Source organism: Cavia porcellus, unplaced genomic scaffold (genome assembly GCF_034190915.1).
Source record: "Cavia porcellus strain 051 isolate PalLab524CR breed Dunkin Hartley unplaced genomic scaffold, mCavPor4.1 scaffold_18, whole genome shotgun sequence".
Taxonomy (NCBI): Eukaryota; Metazoa; Chordata; class Mammalia; order Rodentia; family Caviidae; genus Cavia; species Cavia porcellus.
Window position 1 is genome coordinate 38,774,476 of NW_026947501.1, and position 24,357 is coordinate 38,798,832.

The 24,357-nt window shown below is 45.8% G+C and overlaps 1 pseudogene; it reads right to left on the reverse strand.

The window, feature by feature from the left end:
• Nucleotides 1–16,779: 16,779 nt before the first annotated feature.
• Nucleotides 16,780–17,990, reverse strand: LOC100726934 (DCN1-like protein 4; annotated as a pseudogene).
• Between the last annotated feature and the right edge of the window lie 6,367 nt (nt 17,991–24,357).

Below are 24,357 nucleotides of genomic sequence, written 5' to 3' on the forward strand. Positions count from 1 at the left end.
AACATTTCCTCTGGGTATTGGCCTGGAAGAGGAACAGTTGACCTCAAGAAGAGAGATTGTTTGAAAAATGTTTCTCTTCAACCCCCACAGCTATTGGTAAATTCCAGAGTGGCATCAGTTTGTACCCAACTCACGTGAGTGAGTTTCCATCACCCACGTGCTTGGCGACACCTGGTTTTCGTCAGTGTTTTTATTTCTGCCAGTCTGGTAGGTGTGAGCTGACATCTCATTGTTGTATAAACTCTCCTATTTCCTAGAGGCTCTGGGTTCAATCCCAGCTCCACAAAAACAAACAAACAAAGCCCACCTTGCCTCTCCCTGGCTGAGTTTGAGCCTGAGCATCTTGCCCTGGATTGGTGGCTACCCAGCTTTCTTTCTCCGCAGATCGCCTGTTCATGCCCTCTGCCCACCACCCTGGGGGAGATCAACAGTATTGAGGTAATGTCCACCCTCAGGGATTGTCCTTGCTGTCCTTCTGGGTCACCTGTCACTTACATATGAATTTGGTTGCCTAGAAAACCTGATTTCTTTCCAAGCAACTGTGCACTACTAATCTCCTTAAGCAGAAGAGTCTTCTGTTCTTTTTTTGTTGGAAAGCTGCCCTGAGTCCTGTCAGTGTTTGTTCTAGCAATAACAGTGTTGCAAAATAAAACACAGCACAAGGGACCCTCTGCCCTCCATTTCCCCTTCTTCTTTCGTCTCCTTTCCCCTCCTTCCTCCACCTTCCTTTCTTTCTTTCTTTCTTTCTTTCTTTCTTTCTTTCTTTCTTTCTTTCTTTCTTTCTCTCTCTCTCTCTGTCTCTCTCTCTGTCTCTCTCTCTTTATCCTTTTGAGACAGGGTGTCACCGTGCAGTGCAGGCTGGCCTTGAGCTCACTTTGTAGCCCAGGCTGGTCTCGAATTTGCTACAGTCCTCCTGCCTCAGCCTCCCGAGTGCTGAGGTTACAGGCAGGCATGCGCCAGCACGCCCAGCTCTCCCTTTCTTTTTCTTCCTGTCTTCTTCCTACTCTTCCTCTTCTCTCCTCTTCCTCCTTCTCTGTCTTCTCCTTTCCTCCACCCATCTTCTTTATACACAACACACCATTTGTTGTCTCCAAACAGCTTACCCCAAAATAGAAACCTGAAGCAGTCAGTGGAAAATTTTCTTTTTACAGCAGCCGTTAATTCTTCCTGGGCGCTGGCCAGGATCCTTGAAGTAACCTCAGCTCAGCCCTCAGGCGCTGCACTCCCACGGTCCCCGCCGCACCCCGGTTCTCGGTCCCCTGCCTGCTGCGGAGCACGGAGACCACCGCGGGCCCAGGCGGAGGCGGAGCCCAGGCATCCGGGAGGGGCTCCGGGGACCCCAGCAGTGCGTGGCGGGGGTGAGGCCGTCCGGCGGCTGGGTCCCTGGGGCGGCTCCCCCTGACACCCCCCCACTGCGGCCCTGGGGGCTCGGTGGCCACCGCGGTGTCCAGGCTGCATCCCTCCCGGCCCCCCAGTCCACCTCTCCCACTGCCCACCCCGTCTGGGGGAAGCCAGGGCACAGAGCTCACTGTGGGTGCTGAGCAGAAACTGGGGGTTCAGAGTTGGGGGGAGAAGGAGACTGGCTGAGGGCTTAGGGGGAAGAGAAAAGCAGAGTACAGGCCGGACATGAACTCAGAGAGCCCTGGACACTCAGGGAGAGAAACAGGCCCTGAAAGGCTGCATCCTTCCGGGCTGGACCAGCCTGGCTGCCCCCCACCCCCCTTCTGTCCGGTTCTGCCTGCAGCAAGCGATGGATGCTGCCTTAGTATGGGGGAGGCTAAGGGAGATAGATGGCGTCCAGCAAAGTGTGGCAGGCGCAGGCTTCCACCCGACAGGGAGGTGCACTCCTGAGTTACAGGCATCCCAGTCTGTTCGGCCTCCTCGCCTGGCTGGGGCTCCGACCCCAGTCCCAGGACCCCCGTCTCCTCCAAGGCCCTCTTGTTTTATTACAGGTCCCTAAGAATCCTGCTTTGCTTTGGTGACCAAGATGACTGTTGGGGGGTGAAGTAGGATGGGATGGAATCAAAACTGATGGCATCTCTGGCCCAAGACAAGGCCGGAGAGGGGAGATTTTTGGTCCTCCCCCACCCCCCGTGTCTGTCAGTCACTGAGGCTGGTGTCCCCCTCGGGGCAGAGGTGGCCCTGCAGAAAGGTCTGGGCCATGGGTTCCACCCTGCATCCTGGGCTCAGGCCGGGCCTGGACAGGGAGTGCTGGGAGCCAAGGACCCTCTGAAGTTATTAGGGCTCATTCATTTCAGTCTGCTCCTGGTTTCAGTTTACCTGGGTGGCCCTCTGGCGGGCTGCCAAAGGCTGTTAGAGAACGGGTGTCATGCTGTTAGCCACTAACAAGTCCTTACACGTAGTAGCCCCTTTCTTTTCCTGTGATGTGAACCAGCTTCCTCCTTTTGCAGAGGAGTCTTCAGCCAGGCACAGTAACAGAAGCCAGGAGATGGCATGGGCCCTGAGCTGAATCTGTGGCTTCAGCAAATCCCTAAATCTCTTAGTCCTCAGGTGAATACAGTTAATATCTAGCCAAAAAACCTTCACCTTCTTATTTATTTATTTGATCTTTTTGAGACAGGGTCTTGCTATGCAGTTTGGGTTGATCTTGAGCTCACTGTGTAGCCCAGGCTGGTCTCAAATTTGCAAGGATCCTCCTGCCTCAACCTCCCAAGTGCTGGGATTACAGACACACACCGCCACGCCCAGCATGCTTTCTTATTTAGCTTAAAAATATTTTGGAAAATATAAAACAAGAAGAAAAGAAAAAAATAATCATTCACAGTGCCAGTGTTAACCTGTTGGTGCATTTATTTTGTACTGTTTTCCAAAATCTTTTTGCTTTTATCCTATATATATGTATTTTTCTTTTCTTTCACTGTCATTTTCATCAAATTTCCTATTCAGGTTCCCAGTCTGCTTTTTTTTTTTTGTTGTTGTTGTTTGTTTGTTTTGTAACAGGTCTTTGTAATCCAGGGTGGCCTTGAATTTTTGACATCCTCCTGCCTCAGCCTCCAGAGTGCTGGGATTCCAGCATGTGCCATCATGCCTAGGATCTAGTATGCTTTCAGAAATTTTTATTGTGGGCCAGAGAGTTAGCTCAGTGGGATAAGCACCTATGTGGCAAACATGAGATCATGAGTCTGATCCCCAATACCACAAAAGAAAAAAAATAGTGGTCGATACAAAAATTCTTATTATATCACTTTCTCTCATAACCTGTTTTTCCTTAATCTCACTTGATAGCTGCATAATATTCCACTCAATTTTGTCCAGTTACTTAAACATTCATACTGTGTCCACCTTTTCATTATGATACAGTGAATTTGAAATAATATATAATTTCAATTTTTATTTCTGTTACCCAAGGGTTCATAAAAGGAGTCTTTAATTCTTCAGCTGGATATATGTTCACCTCCTTTTGTTTATAACTTTATTGCTCTATGACCTGAGAATGAAAATATATTCATCGTTTTTTGGAATTTGAGTTTTTGATTGATGTTGACTTTGTAACTAATGTAGGCATAATTTTGCATGAGTGATTAGAAAAAATGCATATATTAGATCAAACTTTGTAAAACATATTACCTACATTTGTTTTATACTTTATATTCATCTCTTATTTTTTTATTCATCTCTTCTTGATCTACTAATTTCTGAATGAATAATAAATTTTCTAAATAGGTTTGTGGATTTCCAATTTCTGCTTCATGTTTAGTAGTTTGTGTTTATGTTATAAGGTGATATTATAAAGTGTAAAAACCACATGGCTGTTAAAATTATATAGAAAGAAACATTGGCATTTCTTCTTTTTGTGCATTTCTTGGTTTAGATTTGCAGAAGGAAGTGGCTTTTTGAGTCAAGTTGACCTTTTAAAGATTGGACACATGCATAGTATGGGTTCCATGTGGAAATTCCCATTTCATATAATCAGAAGCAGTTTAAGAAAGACAAAAATTGGAATATTTTAAAATGTTTTCTTTGATTTTTTAAAATCACAGCCGACTTTTGTAGATCTGACAACAGGTTGGATTTTCTCTTTTGTATATGGGTTGTCTGTTCTTGTCCTTCTGTGCTTGTGTTTTCGCTATTTTTTAACTGGAGGAGGTTAAGCTCTTTCAGCTCTTAGGCTGTAGGAATTAGGTTTCCATTTGTTCTACCCCAAAGCACATGCTGAGAAGGAAAACTCCAGCCCGCTCATCTGAAGCACTGCCCCCTCTGCTCCTTGTGGACCTGAGCGACCAGCAGCCTCGGTGTGGACAGACAGAGGCCTGTGCAGCCCCAGCCCGTGCACTTTGGGAACCTAACGTTACCTTTCTTTCTTTCTTTTATGAGACAGGCTTGAACGCACACCAATCCCCCTGCCTCAGCCTCCCAGTGTTAGTGTCACAGGTATGCGCTACCATGTCTGGCTCAAAGTGGAACTTCAGATGATTGATTTTACATCTTCTCTTTTTAATATACAGTATATGTATCCAAAGCTATAATTTTCCCTCTCAAAATTATTTTGATGCATTTTATAAATTGAGAAATAGTTTCATTTTCACTTCAAAATGTTTTTAAACTTTTCTTGAGACTTCTTTGACTTGTGTTATTTAGAAGTATGTTGTATAATCTTCAATTGTTTGCAGATTATCCAGCTATCTTTCTGTTATTAATTTCTAGTTTAATTCAGTTGTGACCTGAGACTTTACTTTGTATGGTATTTTTTAATTTAAATTGGTCAGATGTATTTTGTAGCTCAGAATATAGTATTTTGATGAATGTTCCATGTCAACGTGGAAAGGGTGTGTATTTTGCTGTTGCTGGATGGAGCATTCTTTGTCATTTAGGTCAAGTTTGTTGATGGTGCTGTTCAATTCATTAAGCTATTATTCTCTGTCTACAGGATTTTCAGTTACTGAGAAAAGTGTTGAAATATCTACTTATAATAGTGGATTTGCCTACTTTTTCTTACATTTCTACAATTTTCTGTCTGACAAAGTTTAATGGTCCATTGTTAAGTAAATGCTTGTTAGATTGTTTTGTCTGCTTAAATAACTGATTACTTTGACATTATGTAATCCCCGATAAATTTTGTGTTTTGAAATCTGCATTATCTGAAATGAATATAGCTGTTAGTATTTTCTTTTGATAATGTTAGCATGATGTATATTTTCCCTTGTATTTACAGCCCATTTGAGTCTTTAAATTTAAAATGTTTTTTTGTAGACATTGTATGGTTAGGTCTTTTTTTGGATTGAATTCATAATCTTGTACTTGCTAAGCAGGCACTTAGGCCGCTAGCTAAATCCCCGGCTCAGTCTTTTTTTTTTTTTTTTTTTTTTTTTTTGTGGTACTGGGGATCAAACTCATGATCTCATGCTTGCCAGGCAGGCGCTTATATCACTGAGCTAAATCCCTGGCAAGTCTTTTTAGGAAAAAAAAAAATCTGATAGTCTGTCTGGCTTGGCATGATGGTGTCCATCTCTCTCAAATGTCTCAAAATGAAAAATTATCAGGTCCTGACCTACATCCCCGATCTCCCAAATGAGTGTATGGTAGAGGTTAAACAAAAAAGACAAATTGTATGATTTTTTTAGGGCTCCAGGAGGGTCAAAATCCTTTAATTAAAACTCAAGACTCCGAGGGCTAAGACAAAGAGTTTTCTGGATCAGTCCACTTTTACTAGGACCAAAGACAAAAGACAGAGAAACTGAGGAAAGCGCAGGCAAGGAGCAGGACCTTGGGAGTCACTTTAAGGACGTCTCTAAGACATGAATCAAGTCAGCTCAGTAGCACTGTCTTATCATGAAGACATGGTAGAAGTGAGACTGTAGGAGTAATTTCTGCAGCTGCAGTCTCTATCTTGTTAATTGGGGTTGGCGCCAAGTGTCCACAGCTGTGGCCTTATCGTGCCCTTTAAGGGGTCTCTGGCCTCACAGGCCACTACAGGCCTCAGCCAGGATGAGTGATTCATAGAGGTTCACTTACTATGAATCAGCTCCCGTTGCCAGGCAGGGGGCCGAGGCCTAGGACAGACTCACAGATAAATATAGGAAGCCAATTAGTAAAATTTAAATCTTGCTCAGAGCTACTTCCTAGTTTTCTCCAACAAAAAAATAAAAAAAGCTAGAGATGTGTTCAATCCCCAGTACTGAAAATAAAATCTGACAATTTCTACCTGCCTTTTAGTGATGTATGTAAGCCATTTGCATTTAAAGTCATTTTTAAATCTTGTTAGGGACAAAAGGAGCCTTTCCAGATTGTTGGTGAGAATGCAAACCATTATAATTACTGTGGAAATCATTATGGAAATTCCTCAAAAAACTAAAAATAGAAATTCCATTTGACCCACTATATCCCTTTTGGATATCCTCCTGCTCGAGTTAAAGACATCACGTTATGGTGACACATGCATACTCGTGCATGTAGCATCACAACTCATAACTAAATCTTGGAAGTGGTCCATGATGGACGGATGGAGAAACTGTGGTAAATATACATGATGGAGCACTGTTCAGCCATCCATTTAAATAATGTTTATCAATATTTTCCCAGTGATTGCTTGAGTGGGCCGCCAGCACCATGCCCAGCTCTGTGTGCAGCAGAACATGCTGGCTCAGCCCTGTGCCAAAGGAAGCGGGTGTGAAGGTGTTCACACAGCACTGCCTGCATGATGGGCATTGGGCAAAACCCCGCAACTCATTAACAGGGCAGTGAGTATTTAAGTTGTTGTTTACTAGCTGCAGGAATACTGTGCAATAGTTAAAAGTCAGCCAGTACATCTGCGTGGCCAGAAATAAAGCAGACTAACACACACTGGTCAGCAGAAGTGACCTGCAGACTACTGTGTACCTCACAACCCTGTTATGTAAAGATTGTGTGTGTGCATGCTAGCAGAAGCTCTGGCTTTATTCAAATTGACAAGATGATGTGTTTGGAGAAGCAAAAGCTGTTGTTACAGTTTCTTTCTAACAAACTTGTATCCATTTGTCTTTGAAACAGAAAAGAGGCTTCAAAAGTGCTTTTCCTATCAGGAGAGAATGTCACTGGGACAGACTACCCTCTCGACCCAGGCGTTTGAGCAGCTGCTCTGAAGCAGGAGTGTCCCCCAGTGCCTTCCAGCCTGGGGGCTACCATTCCCCTGCTCCAGGACGATGAGGAAAGTTATTCAGAGCAGACAGCCTGGGTTCCATGAAGTGGATGGGGCAGCTCACAGGACAGGGCATGGCAGACCAGGGCAGGGCTCAGTCCCCAGGATTCGGGGCAGGAAAGGTTCTGCTGGGGTGTACTGGGGGACCCCTCAGGTGGAGGGAGAGTCTGATGAAAGGTCTGTTCTGTGGACCTGTGTGCTTTGTGTTTTGGGTTTGAGGAGGTTACAGCACCGCTAGGGTTCCCAGCAGGGGTCACTAAAAGACCTTTCCCTGAAGGCCAGAAGCACAGCACCAGGGTCCTAACTAGCGGCTTCCCAAGCAGGAAAAATGGAAAACTTCAGATCTATCCCAAACCATTCACAGAAATACATATTCCAGACACAGTAAGACGGAATGTGGAATGATGTCTTAAAGACATAAGATAAAGGTAGATTTTCTTGGGTCAAGACATAAAACCACGAAAGTATAGGAGTATAATATAAAAGTATAATAATGTTATCATAGAAGTATAATAATGTTATACTTAAAATTTTTTTTAATTATATAGGGCAAAGCTGGGGTGTAGCTACGTAAAACTTGTGTATCATCCATGAAGCCCTGGGTTCAATCCCCAGCACCGAAAACAAAAAGCATGTAGGGCAGAAGTCAATATGAAGTGAAAAGGTAAATCTCAAATTAGGAAAAGATTTTTGCAGTGCATAGAAGCAACAAAGGATGATAATCTGTAATGTATGATTCTTTCTTTAAAAACAAGATAAAATGTTTCAATGAGAAATGGGGGAAAAGTACAAGACTAAGCCAATATCCAAATAAAAAGACACTAGGCTCGCTTTACTTAGACAAGTGAAAGGCAAATTAAAGTGGGTGATATTACTTCATCCTCAGATTAACAAACAATGAGCAAATCTAAAGACAGCAAGCATGCATGGGGCTCCGGCAACCAGGAACGTTTATGCAAAGTTGTGGAAACATAAACAGTGCAATGTTTCAAAGATCATCTGGAAATCTCTAGCAAAAATGCAAACGCTCTGGCCCTAGCATTTCCACTTCTAGGTTTATCACTCAGAGAAATGTCGTATACGAATGTCCATGAAAACACAAACAATAGAAGCCAGAAATTTAAAACAGCAGAATTGGAAACAACCTTATACACAGGGATCAGGGAATAATAACTAAATGGTGATAAATTAATAAGATATGATTCAATAAATAAGATCCACAGGCATCAACACGAATAACTCTCAGAAATATAATGTTGAGTGAAATAAATTTAGACAAGTGCAGTAGAGTGGACAGCACTTGAAAGATGCAGTCCAATGCAAGCAATGCTATGTGGCCATTGTGTCATTGTTGGGGGACTCTGCTCACAGAAGAAAAGGACTGCAGGTATAAGCATGTAACAGGCTGAAGGCAGAAGCCGCACCCTGCAATGGTGGGGTACAGAAGGCGGAATAAGGGCCGAGAGAGGGATCTCAGCCCTAACATTTTGCTTTTTAAATTAAAAGATCAAAGCAAATTTAGCAAAATGTTGTATTTGCTAAGTCAGATGATAGGTCTCTGAACATCTACTATATTGCTAATAGTGCTTTGGGGTATATTTGCCATATTTCATAATTTAAAGCAAAAAAAAAAAAAGTTCTCAAGAAATCTAAAGAGCAAAAAAAAAAAAAAAAAAAAAGTAACACCCCAAAACATCAAAACTCTGCTTCTTTTGGTTCACAGAACAGAACAAGTGGATGTTATAAGCACCTTTGATCCCAGAGCTCTCAAGGTTAATGAAACATTCTGTGTCCAGCCTGAGTGAGGGTGAGATTTAGGCTACTCAGCAAAGCTGGAGCCAGCTGGGCATGGTGATGCACTCCTGTAAATCCCGGCATTCTGGGAGGCTGAAGCAGGAGGGTCAAAAGCCATCCTAGGTAACTTCTTGAGACTCTGTCTTAAGAAAAGGCTGGGGATGTAGCTTCGTGTGAAGGCCCCGTGTTCAGTCTCTAGTACCACACACACACACACTCATGCACACACATGGAAAAGAAAAAAGAAAGAAAAGGCTGGACTATGATGTAATAACAGGGGCAATGATTTAACTAATGCTCATGTGTGAGGCAGGCAGGACCATCTTCGTTTTGTATTCAAAGTTCAGAGAGGTGAGTTCACTTGCCCAGGGGTGCGGGAGCAGCCTGGGTCTGCTGCCCTAAGTACTGAGCCATCCCGCTGTCTCCCTGCCCTGACCTACTGACCTTCCTCCTGTTGCCTTTCCTCTCCTGAACTGTGTGCTGTGTAGCTGCCTTTACCTGCTTTGGGTGATCAACTTTACTTTTGTGTTTTTCCCCCCAAAAAGCCCAGTAACCCCAATTTTTTTTATCAGCCTGCTCGGTCTTCTCCCCAGTTCCTCTCCACACTCTCCAGGCTTGCGCCCGGAAAGTCTCTCTTCTGGGGGGCTCTGAGATGTCTGCAGTGGGCCCTGGAGGAAGGCTGCCTGGGGTGAAGCCTAGCTCTCCAGTGTTTTAATGCTGTGTGATTATTCCCAGCAAGCCCTGTGCCTCTCAACCCTGTTCCTCCTGTTAAAAAGGCTCCTGACACCTACCTCATTAGGTTGATAGGAAACTAAACAAGAACTGGAACACCCAGCGGCGGGTGTCTGCAGGGCCAGACCCCCAAGCATGCAGCTTAACTTTTCTAGTCACTTTGAAGCCAGGAAGCGGGGTGGGGTGTTGACCTGGCAGCTCCCCTTAACTGAAGCTCCCACGGGGCCCCAGGCCCTCTGGCCCAGGCCTGCAGAGTCAGAACCACCCCGGACGGGTGGAAGGCACCACAGCCCGGAAAACCGAAAGCAGGCAGAGCCCCAGTTTGGAGCCAGCGCAAACCCCCCAGCTGCACAGCCACCCTCCAGGGGTAACGCCTTCAGAACCCTCTGAAAATCACGGTTTCGTTTTTAGCAATTCCCTGCTGCATCCGGGGAGCCCCCACAGAGCGGTGCTCTCCAAAGGCAGGGTCTTGGGGTCCCTGGCCCCTGGCCTCCCGCATCCCCTTGCATGGGTTCCAGCCGCTCCTCACCGGAAGGCTGTGCACACGCAGACGCTTCTTCGGGTTTGTGTCTCTGCCTGTGCCCTGTGCCAGGGCTGCTGCCAGTTTGAGGCCTCCCTTGGCAGTTCCTGGCCCCGGAATGGATCTGCCTGAGTTGCCCCTGGGCACCGTTGGGGAACCGAGCTGGGTACACAGGATGGAGCTTCTGCCCTGCTTACAGCAGAAATCCCTTGCTGTGTCCCCAGAGGAGATGCAGATTTAAAATGCTGCAGTCTTCCAAAATAATACTGCGTGGCACATGCCTATAATCCCAGCCCTGAGGAGGCCGAGTCAGGAGGATCGCTGAGTTCTAAACCAGCCTGACTACAGCGACATCCTGTCCTGAAGAACCAAAAATGAAACAAACAAAAAACTGTATCAGTACTGAGAAAGGATTTCCTATGTGTAACACAGCGGGGGAAAGATGATTTCTGTGATGGAGGAGAGGAGTGCTGGCCTTGGAAAGCTGTTCGATAGGAGATGTTAAAAGCTGTAATATAAAAATTAATGCAAAACGGATGGAACATGGAAACATGAGACTGGAAACTAGGAGAGGACTAGAAAAGGTCGGGGAGAGGTTTCAGGACACTGGTCTGAGCCAAGAGTTTTGACCCTAAATCACTAGAACAAAAGTTAAACTTGACAAACGGGATTACATAAAGAAAGCTACCAAGCTCCTGTGCAGTAAAGGAAACAACAGAGTGAAGAGATGACCTAGAAAATGAAACAGCATGTAAAGTACTCAACCAGCAGGGGATTATGATCTATACAGAACTCTAATAACTCAACAACAAAAACCCAAATAATTCAATTTTAAATCAGGCAATTCCAACAGGCCAGCTTTAAAACAAGCAAATGATCTTGAAAGTAGCCATCAAATAGCTAATAAACATATTTAAAAAAAGAAAAACCCTCAACATCACCGATCATCAGTGAAATACAAATTAAATCATTGTGAATGACTGTTACCAGAGACATCCCACCGCTCTGGGAAGCTGAGACAGGAGGATCAAAAGGTGTAGTTTCGGGCTGGGGATTTAGCTCAGTGGTATAAGCGCCTGCCTGGCAAGCACAAGGTTGTGAATTCGATCCCCAGTACCAAAAAAAAAAAAAAAAAAAAGTTTAAGTCTCACCTGGGCATCCAAATGACTTAGCAAGACCCTATCTTAAAAGAAAGAGAGAGAGAGAGAGAGAGAGAGAGAGATAAAAAGAAAAAAGAGACAGAGGCTGGAGATGTAGTTCAACGCAGAGACATCAACCCCATTACCAATCAGTCAATCAATAATGAAAAATAACAAGGCTGGTGAAAATGTGGAGAAAGGGGGCTCTCATGCACCATTGGTGGGAATGCAAATTAAATTAGCAGAGCTATTATGGAAAGCAGAATGGAAATTACTCAAAAAACTAGAACCAGAACTACTCACTCAAGGGAAAGGAAATCGGTACATCAAAGACACGGCAGCCCACGGCCACAAAAGCCAAGATCCGGAGCCAACCTAGGAGTCCGTGAATAGGTGAGCAGATAAAGAAAAGTGACATAGGCGCACATCCACGCACACGCAGTGAAGTAGTGTCCCTCCACAGAGAGGAGGAGGTGCTGTCGCTTGCGCCCACGCCAGGGGAGATGGAGGGCAGATTGAGTGAAGTCAGGCAGGAAAGAGAAATACCATCAGTCCTTACTGATTTGTGGAAACTTAAAAACAACAGTGTACACTGGCTAGAAGTAGTGTAAATAGTGTAAATAGTGACCACCCCAAGCTGGGGAGGGCACGGGGAGAAGGGGAAAGAGAAGTGAGTGGTAAAAAGTACAGGGTCTGACTATGTAGCCAGGCTGATCCGGAACTCAGAGTGACTCTTGTGCCTCAGTCTCCCCAGTGCTGAGGGTCCAGGTGAGTAGCACCACAGCCTGCGAGTTGGCAACAACGAATTGGGTATCTCCGAATAGTTAGTAGGGAAAAAATAAAAATAAAATAAAATTTAAAAAAAGAATAGCTAGTGGAGGGGACGTTGGCTATTCCTGTGATAAAGCATTGACAGTTCTCCAGGGGATATAATACTATGACTTAGCACACTTGGATGGGAAGAGATGTTAAAATGCTGGCAGCACCCAACGCATTAAAAGAAGAAATATTTGAGTAAGTGACGATCCATTCAATACAAGGTTAAGCATTAATAATTTGGAGTGTGAAGGTTGTGAAAACTAGGCAGAAAATGGGAAACATGTACAGTGTATTTAATAAAAGCATGCATTCAGCATGATCACTGCGTTGGAAAAGGTTTTTAAAATCTCTGAGGTTGGCTGGGTGTGGTGATGCACTCCTGTGATTTCAGCACTCGGGAATTACATGCGGGAGGCAGGAGGCGGGAGAATTACAGTGAGTTCGAGACCAGCCTTGACTACACAGCAAGACTCTGTCTCAAAAATAAGTGAAACGGTAAATAAGTCACACCAGGTAAACACACATCAAGATGTCATTCCCTGCTCTTTTTTTTTGGTTCCTGAATTTTAGCAGTGTCTGTTACTGAGACTGTATCACTTTCACAAATGGGAAATTTGAAGACACCTCATTCCTCCCCCGTCCACTGCCGCTGGTCTGCAGAACTGATCGCCTCTTTTTGTGGACAAACATCAACTTCACTTTTTGCCCTGTGTTGTCTCTAGCACTTATTCATACTGTTTGTTCCCTTTTCCTCAATCCTTTTTTTTTTTTTCTTGGAGGAACTGAGAATTGAGCTCTTGCCCTGAAGTATTTATTTCCCGACCACTATAACTCTTTCTTTGCATTTATTTTGAGACAGATTTTTGCTGAGTTGCCCAGGCTGGGCTTCAACTCATGATCCTCCTGCCTCAGCTTCCAGAATAGTGGATCACAGGACACACGGTGCCAACCACTTTTTATAGTTTTTAAAAATAGCAGTAAAACATATCCAAAGCCTAAAACTTACCTTGACCACGGTTAAGCATGCAGCTCAGCAGCGTTAAGCATGTTCACATCTGCATCTATCACCCAGGCCATCCACACAACCTTTCATCCTCCGGAAGAGAAACTCCCTCCCATTAACACTTACCCTCCATTCCTCCCCCCCCCCCCCAGCCTCTGTAACCGCTCGCTGTTCTATTTTCTGTTTCCATGAATTCGATGGTTCTAGGTACCTGCTTGCAGCAGAATCTATTGTATTTGACCTTTTTACACAACTGTGTTTAAAGAGGGCTCTGAGAATGCAGGACCAGGGCCTGGGTTCTTTTTGCTTTGAACACACTGCTTGCTCACAAATGCACTGATTACCATGTACCCTTGACACAGGTGCCGGGCACTGTGCCAGGAGGAGTTAGGCTCCTCTCAAGCTGTATAGGGGTCTTCAAAGATGGGTGTGGTGAGGCAGAGAGAGCAAGGAGAAACAGACAGACAGGAGCCACGTGCTGAGTGTGGTGACAGAGACAGCTACTACTGGCTTCTGCTCAGAATGGGGGAGGGCTGGAGGAGGCTGAGGGGAGCCCAGGGGGCCCAGACAGAGGAGTGCAGAGCCTAAGCAGGGAGGAGCCACTGCACAGCATGCTTGCAAGCACGTGTGTGTGTGTGTGTGTGTGTGTGTGTGTGTGTGTGTGTTTGTGTGTCCACACTCCAGGTGCTTGGGGAGATGCAGGCCCCAGTGCAACGGGGATAGTGCTAGAGGGAGTACATTCTAGGTGCAGGGGAAACCTGGGGTGAGGGTTCTCTCTTCACTGAGCCTGAGAAGGGAGAAGGAGGGCCCAGAGCTGTGGCCCTGTGCACAGTGAGGCCTGTGGGACAAGTGTCAGTGTGACATGCTGGGAATGGGCAGGGTGGTACATGCTTATAATTCCAGTACCCTGGAGGCTGAGGCAGGAGGATCACTGTGAGTTTGAGGCCAACCTGGGCTACACAGTGAGTTCAGGGTCAGCCTGAACTACATAGGTAAGACCCGTCTCAAAAACAAAAACAAAAACAAAATCAACCACTTAGATTCAGTAGTTCTGAGATCCACAAGTGCTGCTATTAAATAATGAGCAAAATCCAGAGAAAAATATTTTTTGAGGATTGATTTCTAGCTACTCTCAAAGGTCTGAGCAGTTTCGCCCAGCCCTAGTGGTTTCCTCCACAGCTTCCAGGGTAGCTCTGGGCACACGGTGGGGATTAGGACAGAACGGGGACAATGCTGCACCTGTCCTTATTGGTGAACTCAGAAGCATGGGGTAGGGTGGGGTTGGGGTGCTGTGGGGTGGAAGGGCACCCTGCATAACATCCCCACAATAAAGGTGCAGATGCACAGGTGGGGCCCTAGCAGGAGCAGCTCTGCCTGGCTGCCCCCTGCTCCTGGGGGTGACTGCCTTCCCTGAGGGCCCCCCACCCTATTTTGGGGCCCTTCTGCTTCACTTCTCTGGGATTGTCCAGGGTACACGGGTTCCTTTGATCTCAGTAATCTGACCACGTTTGAATGTGTAACTGTCAAAGCAAAGCCAGGCATGCAAACACGGAGGCTTGTGGCAGGCTTGCGGTTGCTGTGATCGTGCCTAAGCCAAACAACGGCAGGCTGCACAGGGCACGTGTCAGGTAGGGCACGTGTGCCAGGTGAATGCCCTGGCCTGGGAGAGACCTGGGACTGGGACATTGGGTGACTGCTGGCCCAGCTCCTCTTGGCTGACGACCAAGTGTGAGGGACACCGTGCCAAGAAACCAACCAGGAAAAGGAATGCGACAGGAACCTGAGAAAGAAAAGTGCTGGGGCTCATTCTTTGCTGTCACATACAAGCCCGAATGAATGGTCCCTAGGTCCTGAGAACTACTCTCAAAAGGCCGTTTCCAGCCCCGGCACCCGCCCTTTATCGCTATCGCTGAAGGTAGCAGGCTGTGTGACAACATGCATCTGCCAGCTGTCGCCAAAGACACAGGAGCCCCAAGACCCCTGCAGATCTGCCCTGCAGAGGGGCACACGGGAGAATCTGGGCACCAATCGAAAGTCCTACCTGGTATGTGGATGTGCAGATCCAGAGGTCTGTGCTTCCCTGAGCTCTGATAAATCTGTGGACCAAGCCGGCTGGGGCCCCTTTGTTTTCAGGTGGCTTTTAGAAAGTGTCACTTATATGTACATGTACCCTTGAAAACCTGGGAGGAAGTGTGGCCCTTGGGGGAGGCCCGTGTTGTCTTTCTGGCTCCAGCTCTCATCAGAGGAGTCCATCAGGTCACAGGAGTGACCAGGCTATCATACCTGCTCCACCTTAGCCAATAATGCCTCGGTGTGTGGCCAGGGATGGACCTGCAAAACCCACGAACTCCTCATAGCCCTCAAAACAAAACAAAGTCTAACACATCACCTTTCTCACAAACGGTGGAATACTTTGAGCATCTATATGACAGGACAATTTTGTAAACAGGAACTGCTAATCAACACATAGTGGTAACATTGAACGCAGCACTGGTTCTGGACCAGGGGCCACCAGAGGACCCAGCAAGAGTGATGGTGATTTTACTTGAATCACCTGAGTCCTGAGTCCTGCCAGGAGGAAAGAGCCCCAATACACAACCTTAATCCCCCCAGTGCAGCCGCCTTCCTGTGCACTGCTGGGGTGGGGTATGACAATTAAATCTACCCACTTCCTTAGGAAAGAGCACAGCAGGCACCAGTGATTCCTGTAGGAGACAGGGTCACTCTTGCTCCTGTGGGTGGGTTTTCCTGTGTGGGATAGAAGGGGTGGGCTGGCGCTGGCACCTTGGGAACTGCCCATGGAAGTGATCGCACATGTAGAATCACTGTGGTTTTCTTTTCCTTTTCTCTCTCTCTCTCTCTCTCTCTCTCTCTCTCTCTCTCTCTCTCTCTCTTCCTTCCTTCCTTCCTTTTGTACTGGGCATTGAACCCAAGCTCTTTGCAATGACCTATCCCTAGTGCTCCCCCCGACCCGTTATTTCTTACTATTTTTTTTCATTTTGAGACAAGGTCTTCTGTGTCTCTAAATTGCCCATCCCAAGCTCAAGTTTGCAATCTTCCTGCCTAGGCTTTCCCATGTTGAGAACACAGGTGTGTGCCACCATCCCCACTTTACTTGATTTTTGTGGCGGCAAAAATAAACAGTATCTTGGTGTGTTGATCAAAAACTGCAGGCTGGGGTGCTGGTGCACACCTGTAATCCCAGTGCTCTGTAGGCTGATTCAGGAGGATTGTTACAAATTGGAGGCCAGCCTGGGCTACACATTGAGTTCAAGGTCAGCCTACTGTGCAGTAAGAGCCTGCCTCAAAACAATGAAACGAACAAACAAACACCTGCAGACAAGCCAAGGTCACTGAGGAGACCTCTGTTTGAGCATTTCTTGCATTTCTTGGAAGCTTGCAGCGACTTCCTTTGAGGAAAAAGCTTTCTGGCAGCATCAGTGAGGTGTGAAATGGGTGGCTGGGGGCGGGGTGAGCACCACTTCACAGGAGGTATTTACATGGAGGGTGAATAAGCACATGTTGGGGAGGCAGAGAGAGTCATGTTTTCAGGACTTTGATACAAACAGCGATTTACGGCTAACTAACGGGTGACACAGGTGTGGTGACAGCCACTCTCGCTGTCATGCACATACTTCTAGGACATCTGTTTGTCTTCAATCCACCACAAATTTATCCGACAAGACTGACTATGCTCCATCTTTACTGTAGCTGCTGAGGTCAAGATGAATTGTTCTCTGAATCCAAGCACCTCACACCACTGGTCTCTGTCAATCACTTTACATTTTTTTTTTTTTTTTTTTTTTTTGGTACCAGGAATTGAACTCAGGACCTTGTGCTTGCTAGGCAGGTACTTCTGCCACTGAGCTAGATCCTGGTCTTCACTGTACATTTTGATTGCTCTAAGAAATGGTGAAAAACTGGAAAAGGGGGCCAGATTCTCCTAATAATAATCCCACAAGGCACTTGGCAGTGGTTTTTATTTTTTTTTTTTTTTTTTTGCACTGGGAATCAAATTCATGACTTTGTACTTGCCAGGAAGGTGTTGTGCCACTGAGCTATATATGCCCTGCCTTGGCAGTGTTTAGGCTGGGGTGGTTCTTTTTGGGGTCCAAGAGCTGAACAGCACTCACTCACCCCTGCTCTACAGGATGTAGCCATCAGCTCAAGATCACTAACACCATCTTCCGCCCATGCAAAGTCAAATGTGTATCTACAAATGAGCTTACAGTTTGTAGAATCATTTTAATGATGACCTCAAACAATCCAAAGAATTTCTGAGTTTTCTGTTGTATCACATTGTAAAGAAGTCATTCCTGTTAACCATTCTTGTAGAGTAAAATAACTCGTGTTTCGTACATCCAATTTTCAAGCAAGGACAAGCATAGCTACATTTTCAGGTTCTACGTCAATGTCTTCACAAAGTTCTCCATTCCGGCAGTACCTGAATACTCACAGAAACACTCTTAGCACCGACCCTGGAGAGGCCTCTTCTTCAGTCTTAATTCCAGGTGCACTGTATTTTTGAAACATGCTCTCATGTCCACCTTTCTTGGCAGATAAGGTGTCTCCAGAGGCAGGTCTCATCTTTTTCCTGGGTGCATTGCTTTACTAAAGCAGTCCAAAGAACTTTGAGACGGTAGGCTTCCTGTTTGGTGGTCGTCTTGGCCCACATCTCCTGTTAGATTTAGCTTCGTAAGGGTGTGGTAGATCTCATGAGTATTTGCCAGTGTTGAGATGAGAGTTCTGCTGAAAACCGACAGCTGCCACTTCGAGTGCATTTCTGGGCAGCTCATTCACTGCCCGGGCTGGCTCACTGTGCCTCTCCCCGACTTGCTTTAAAGTGGGGCTATCTGGGCCAGGGATTTAGCTCAGCGGTATAAGCCTATGTCTGGCAAGGTCATGAGTTCGATTCCTGATACCAAAACAAAACACCCAGGCCATCAGCTCTAGTTCATAACCTTTTCATAACTTTGTAACAAAGCCATTCTTTCATTCTCTCTTTTATTTATTTATTTTTGAGATGGTTTGTTATGTAGTTCAGGCTGACCTTGAACTCGCCATGTGACCTAGGCTGGCCTCAAACTGATGGTGATCCTACTGCCCCAGCCTCCTGAGTGCTGGGATTGCAGGTGTGTGCCACCTTACCTAGCTTGTCTTGTCAAGGTACATTATACACATACACACACTTTTTATTTCAAGATAGAGATTATTTTCTTGTCTTCTCGGCCTATAAATATAATACACACGTAGAAGTACTGCACATGTAAAACAGGAAGGTAAAAGTCACCTACAATGTTTGTGCCCCCTGCCCAACACCCCTGGCCTATACTCTTTTTGTGTATTTTATTTAATGGAAGTTTCTCATACCCAGATAATTCCCTATCTCCTTCTGCCCCACCCAGGATTGTGCTCACATAGTATGTGATTTTTTTTTAAACATAGTTTGTGAATTTAGGAACACATCGAACCTGGGCATAGTGGTACATGCCTATAATCCCAGTACTTAGGAGGCTGAGGCAGGAAACTTATAAAAATAAGTCCAGCCTGGGCAATTAAACAATTGAGTAAGATTCTGTCTCTAAATTAAAAGGGGGGGGCTAGGATGGGGAATGTAGATCAGTGCCAAGGCCCTGGGTTCAATTCCCAGTGCTATATCACAAACCAGCACCCCCCCCCAGTTGAAGCCTGGAATAGTGGTGCATACGTGTAATCCTAGTGTTCAAGAGGCTGAGACAGGAGGATCCTAAATTTGAGGCCAGCCTGGGCTACAAAGTAAGTTTGAGGCCCATCTGGACTACCTGGCAAGACCCTATCTCAAAACGAAACACACACACACAAACCAGTGTATATTTCTATTTATTAAACATTCTTTCACAGCACTATGTTAATGGCTTTCATCATATTGTGTGGATGTATTGGCATTTATTTCACAGGTGGATACTCAGGTTTTTAAAGACAAGTTTTGTTGTGTATGTCTGAGGTTTCTAAGTCACACTGGGACACAGATGGTTACTACAGGGAACAGCGTCAACATTTATCATCTGACACAGTCACTTTTTGCAGCAAGAGCTGCCAGATGCTACCTACTGAACACTAAATCCCAAGCACAATGCAACTGTATTAACTTTACTCCCCTCGTGGGTTAGATCTCTGACTCATTCATCTCACTCATCGGCTATTGTGTATCTTCCACCTGCATCTCTCCATTTCCTGCGTGTGGTTCCTTATCTCCGTGTATTTGAGCTATTTTATTTTTTGGATTCCACATATAAGCGATATAAGCAACACATTTCTTTCTGTGTTTGGCTTACTTCACTTAGCCTGTTGTCCTCCTGTCTGTCCAAGCATCTCTTTTTTAGGACTGAATTATATTCCACTGTGTGAGCACACCACATCGTTTTTCATTATTCACCCAGTGATGAACATTTAAGTTGTTTTCATAGCATGCTACTGCAAATGCTGCTGTGTGGAGCACAGGAGTGCAATTCCCTTTATGATGTGCTAAGTATTTCAAGTCCTTTAGGTGTGGATCCAGGAGGGGAGCAGCTGGGTCGGGTGGTAGCTCTGTGTTTAATTTGTCTGGGGATCTCCACACTGTTTCTCTAGTGCCGGTCCCTGGCTACATTCCTGCTGACAGTGTCAGAGGATTCCCTGTGTGCCCACGTCTGTGCCATCACTTACTAGCCTGTCTGACTGTAGCCCTTCTCACAGCTGGGAGATGACACCTCATCATGGTTTAACTTGCATTTCCCTGATGGTCCGGTATTCTGTGGGCCTTTCATATAACTGTGGACCATTTGTATGCCTTGTTTTATGAAACATTTGCTCAGCTCTTTTGTCCATTTAAAAATTAGTTTCTTTGCTCTTTCACTCTTGTGTTGAAAACTCTTGGTAAATTTGGAGAATTAACTCTTTATGAGGTACGAAGTTTGCAAACGCTTCTTCAGTCCACAGTTTGCCTTTTCCTTTAGTTGGCTGTTTCTTGTGCTGTGCATAAACTTTTTAGTTTTGTGTTTGTCTCATTTGTTTATGTTTTGGTGTGAAAGCCTAAGTGATCAATACAATATCCAAAAAAATCATGAGCATGGCCAATAGCAGGGAGCTTTTACCCTAAGTTCTGTTCCAGGATTTTTATGGTTTGAGGTCTTTAACCATTTTAAATTGATGTTTGGGTATGTGTTTGAATTTCATTCCAAATTCCCCCACTATATTCTCTTGGTACCCTGGCTGAAAATTAGTTACCTCTATATATTTGGATTTAGTTCTGGTATGTCCATTCTTTTTTAAAATTTAAAATTTTTATTTTTCAAAAACTTTAAATTTTGTAGCCCATAATGATCACATTCATCGTGGAAAGCTGGTTCTATATGTAATGGCCATTCTTTTCAGGGCCTAGGTTTCTGTTTGTATGCTTGTGCCATATAGTTTTGTTACTATAATTTTGTACAGTAATTTTAAAACAGGAAATACAATGTTTCCAAGTTTGATTTTGTTTTCTTAATGTTGTTTGGTTATTTATTTATTTATTTATTTATTTGTAACTGGACTCAAACTCAGGACCTGGCACTTGCCAGGCAGGCACTGTGCCACTGAGCTGTATCCCCTGTAACTCTTCTTGCTATTTAAGAGAAATTAATTTCCTTCCTGGGGGAAACTGTGCTTTTCCCGCTTGTTCCTACTGTTGCAAGGAGGCAGGAATCCTGCTAACCCCAGGTTTGCCCGCCACTGATCACGAACACACAGCTACTGCCACAGATTCAGTTCGAAGGAGGCAATTATTTGCTTTCCAAAGTAGGTTGTAAACTGTAAATATTGTAAATACTTCCCTGAGTCCTACTTTTCCTCCCCTGTAGCATAGATACTTCTTGACCTGTGATGGGATTATGTTCCAACAAACTCATCCTAAATTGAAAGCATCCTAAGTCAAAATGGCACTGAACGAACCTAACCCGGAAAGCAGCCCAGCTTGGCCGCACAGGTGGCTGCCAAGCTGTGCTGCTTTCTGGGTTAGGTTCGTAGCTTGTTGGCTGTTTCCCTGCGATTGCGGGGCCGACGTGTGCTGTGGTTTGCAGTCGATGCCTGACATCTGAGGAGTTATCACACTGCACATCTCCATCCAGGCAGAAGATCAAACCAGACTCTAAGCTCGGTTTCTCTTCAGTGCACCTCACTTTGGCGCCATCTCAAAGTTCACAAGTTCTCAACCAAGCCATTGTCAAGGTGCAGACTTGCTCACCCTGGGAGTCTCGCCACGTCACTCATTGAAGTCTTCTTTGGATGCTGCGTGATGGATTTGGGTGTGGTGAGTTCATCATTCATTCTGCGAGTCCTTGGTGAGGAACTTGGATTTATCTGAAGTTCCTATTTTACCCAAAAATGCCATGGAAAGAATTCTTCTGGTCTATTTATTCTTATGGAAGGACACTTTTACTTTCTGGGCACCACAGCCCCAAGCATGTGGAGTCCATTCAGGAGCTGCATCCCACATTGCTAAGATTCTGCAGGACCATTTTCCACATAGCTGTCAGTGTCTATCAGCAACACCCAGGTTTCTCCAACCATGAGCAGGTTCACTTCTTTATACAAGGTGAGATAAAATAAAAAGCTACAGTGAACTTCAATTCAATAAAGTACCGTAATAAAAGACACCACCGTGCATCCCCTTACACTCTCCCCCCTCGCTTCAAACACGCCTGCACCACGGCTCTCGCTGCTTTCTGAACCAGTCCGGCAGTGCTTTGTCCTTAGCTGCTCTGCTGTGTTGATGCCCGGAGTCCATGCAAAATATTTACAGCAAATGTTGTCAAATAAAAACATTCTAATGTGTCCTCATCTGCCTTTGTCACCAGATCTGGACTGTGCATCTTCTGGCTCGTGCTCAAGGACAAAATGACTGTGAAAGGTCAGTGTTTTGAATCAGTTTGGGACATTGAGGCAGTCAGGTCCGAGCGACTAAAGACCTCACGAAAGAGGACTCGGCAATTGCTTCGGCAAGTGGTAAGAAGGGCAGGATAAGTTTGAAATGAAGCTGGAGTAGTGTTGGGGGGATTGCAGGCAACTCATCTTTTACTGTAACAATTTAAAAATTTTAAACATTCGTCATATACTTTGATCATAACTCACGTTGCATATACAAAAAGGCAGATTGTGTATTTTTCTGGAAAAGATATTCTTGACCTTGTGGAGATCACAACTCACCCTGTGACAATGAGATTGAGTTCATGACAGAAGTGAAGCCTATGAAATTTTTTAAACATACACACGCACACACAGGAGGTCTTAGTTAAGATTAGATACTAAAAACAGGGCAAGGGGAGGGGGCGGAGGAGTGCTATAGATTAAAAACTGGTGGTCAACTTGTGAAATTAAATCACCATGGTGCTGAGTGTAGATGCTCTACCTGAGGAAAGCTGCCAGCATAAATAGAGATGTAGAGAAGGAGAAGCTATTGTGTTGAGGTGTTGAGGCATTGTGGGTTCTCCTACATGTTGCTGTTTGAGCCGTTGGTTCTCCTGGAGAAGCTCTGGTCCTCACATCGAGCATTGCTTCTTGGCTCCTGAGAGGAAGACATGTGCCGCTTGGTCTCCAGGATGAACTCGTCATGCTGCTTCCTGACATGCACCCAACTGTGCTTGTTGTTGGAGGAGCTCCGGGCCTCCGTGTTGCTGAGGACAGCTGTGGTGCTTTTTAGGACAGCCCTGGTGTTTGTTGTGAGTGTGACTTCTCAGCGCCAGCGTAGAACCCTCATCCCACCAGCACAGTTCCTTCACACTGCTGGCATGGACTTTCTGGCTTCCACCACTGACCTTTGGGCCTTTGTGGCACAGATCCTTAAAAGAGATTGGCATGAGTCCCTCTTGTGGGCTCTAGATCTCCAGCTGGACTCGTGGGAGGCATTGTCATGAGCTCCGGGCCTTCATCTGGTCTCATGTGAGACATTGCTGTGGGATTCAGGCCCTTGACTAAACATTCTGTGTCTTTAGTGTTATAGATAGATTTCCTGCAGTTTCTTGTGTTAACTCGGAGTGACCATTATAAAAATAATATTATAAATTCCATGTCCTGATTTCAATTGTTCTCTGTACAATCCTTGACTACAACAAGGGGGTTTGAGGTTCACATTAGCAATCTGACCTGGTTAAACTATGGGCCAGCTGTCCAAGGGAAGGTTTGATTCTGGGTATGGCACATATGCTTATAATCCTAGCATTTGGGAGGCTGAAGCAGGAGGACTGGTGTGAGTTCAAGGCCAGCCTGGACTATATAGCAAGACCTGTCTCAAACACACACACACACACACACACACACACACACACACACACACAACCAGAAAAAGAAAAAGAAAAAAGGGAAGACCTGGGGTTCTCTGCACGGAGGGTGATGGGGGGGGCTGCTCCCATCCGAGTCCAGTCTGCTTTCTTCTCATCTCCTTTAGCCCCTTTACAAGTCTGACCCAGACTGGAGATTCTGAGTTTCTAGGGAGCTGGCTTGGAGGAGGTGCACACCGGAGCTCCGGTGAAGGCCCACAGGCCTGTAGAAGTCACCCTACTTCCCTCAGCAGGAACCCACCCCTCGGTGTGACTGCAGGGTGGTGCCAATGGACGGGAGGGACGGCTCAGACCCTGCCACCCACCTGTGACCCATCGCAAGGCAGCTGCGGCATTTGTGTGCTCCAATTGCACATTGCTCTCTGCTCCCCACCTCACTGGGCTGTGCTGAGGGCTGTGATGGGGCTGAGGGCAGAGGCAGGAGTCACAGCCTCCCTTGGGCTTGGCATGGTCTTGCCCAGCCAGCAGGCGACCCCTGAAACTGGCTTCAGGCCCACAGGATGCTGAAGGGTGTGGGGAGGAGGGAGGAGGCAGCTGGAGACAGTGGGCCTCTGCCCCCACCAACACCTCCTCTGCTCTTCCTCTTGTAACTTTGCCCCCATGTGACTTCTCAGAATCCTGAGGAAGCCAAGGCACAGCCAACTCTGAGGGGTTCGTGTCTTGTGTCTAGGTTGGTGACAGCCAGGCCACTCTCCGAGTCATTGAGACACTGTCTGCCCCGGGTCTTCATCCTCTGATAAAACCTGCCCTGGGGTGGGGACAGTGTCCGTGCCTATGACCCATCTGAGCTGCTGAGCTGATGCTCTCCAAGGGGCTTGTTACCTGGGCCAGGGCCCTTCAGCTTTGAGGAGCACAGAGCCCCAGCTGGAGCAGGCCTGGGAGTG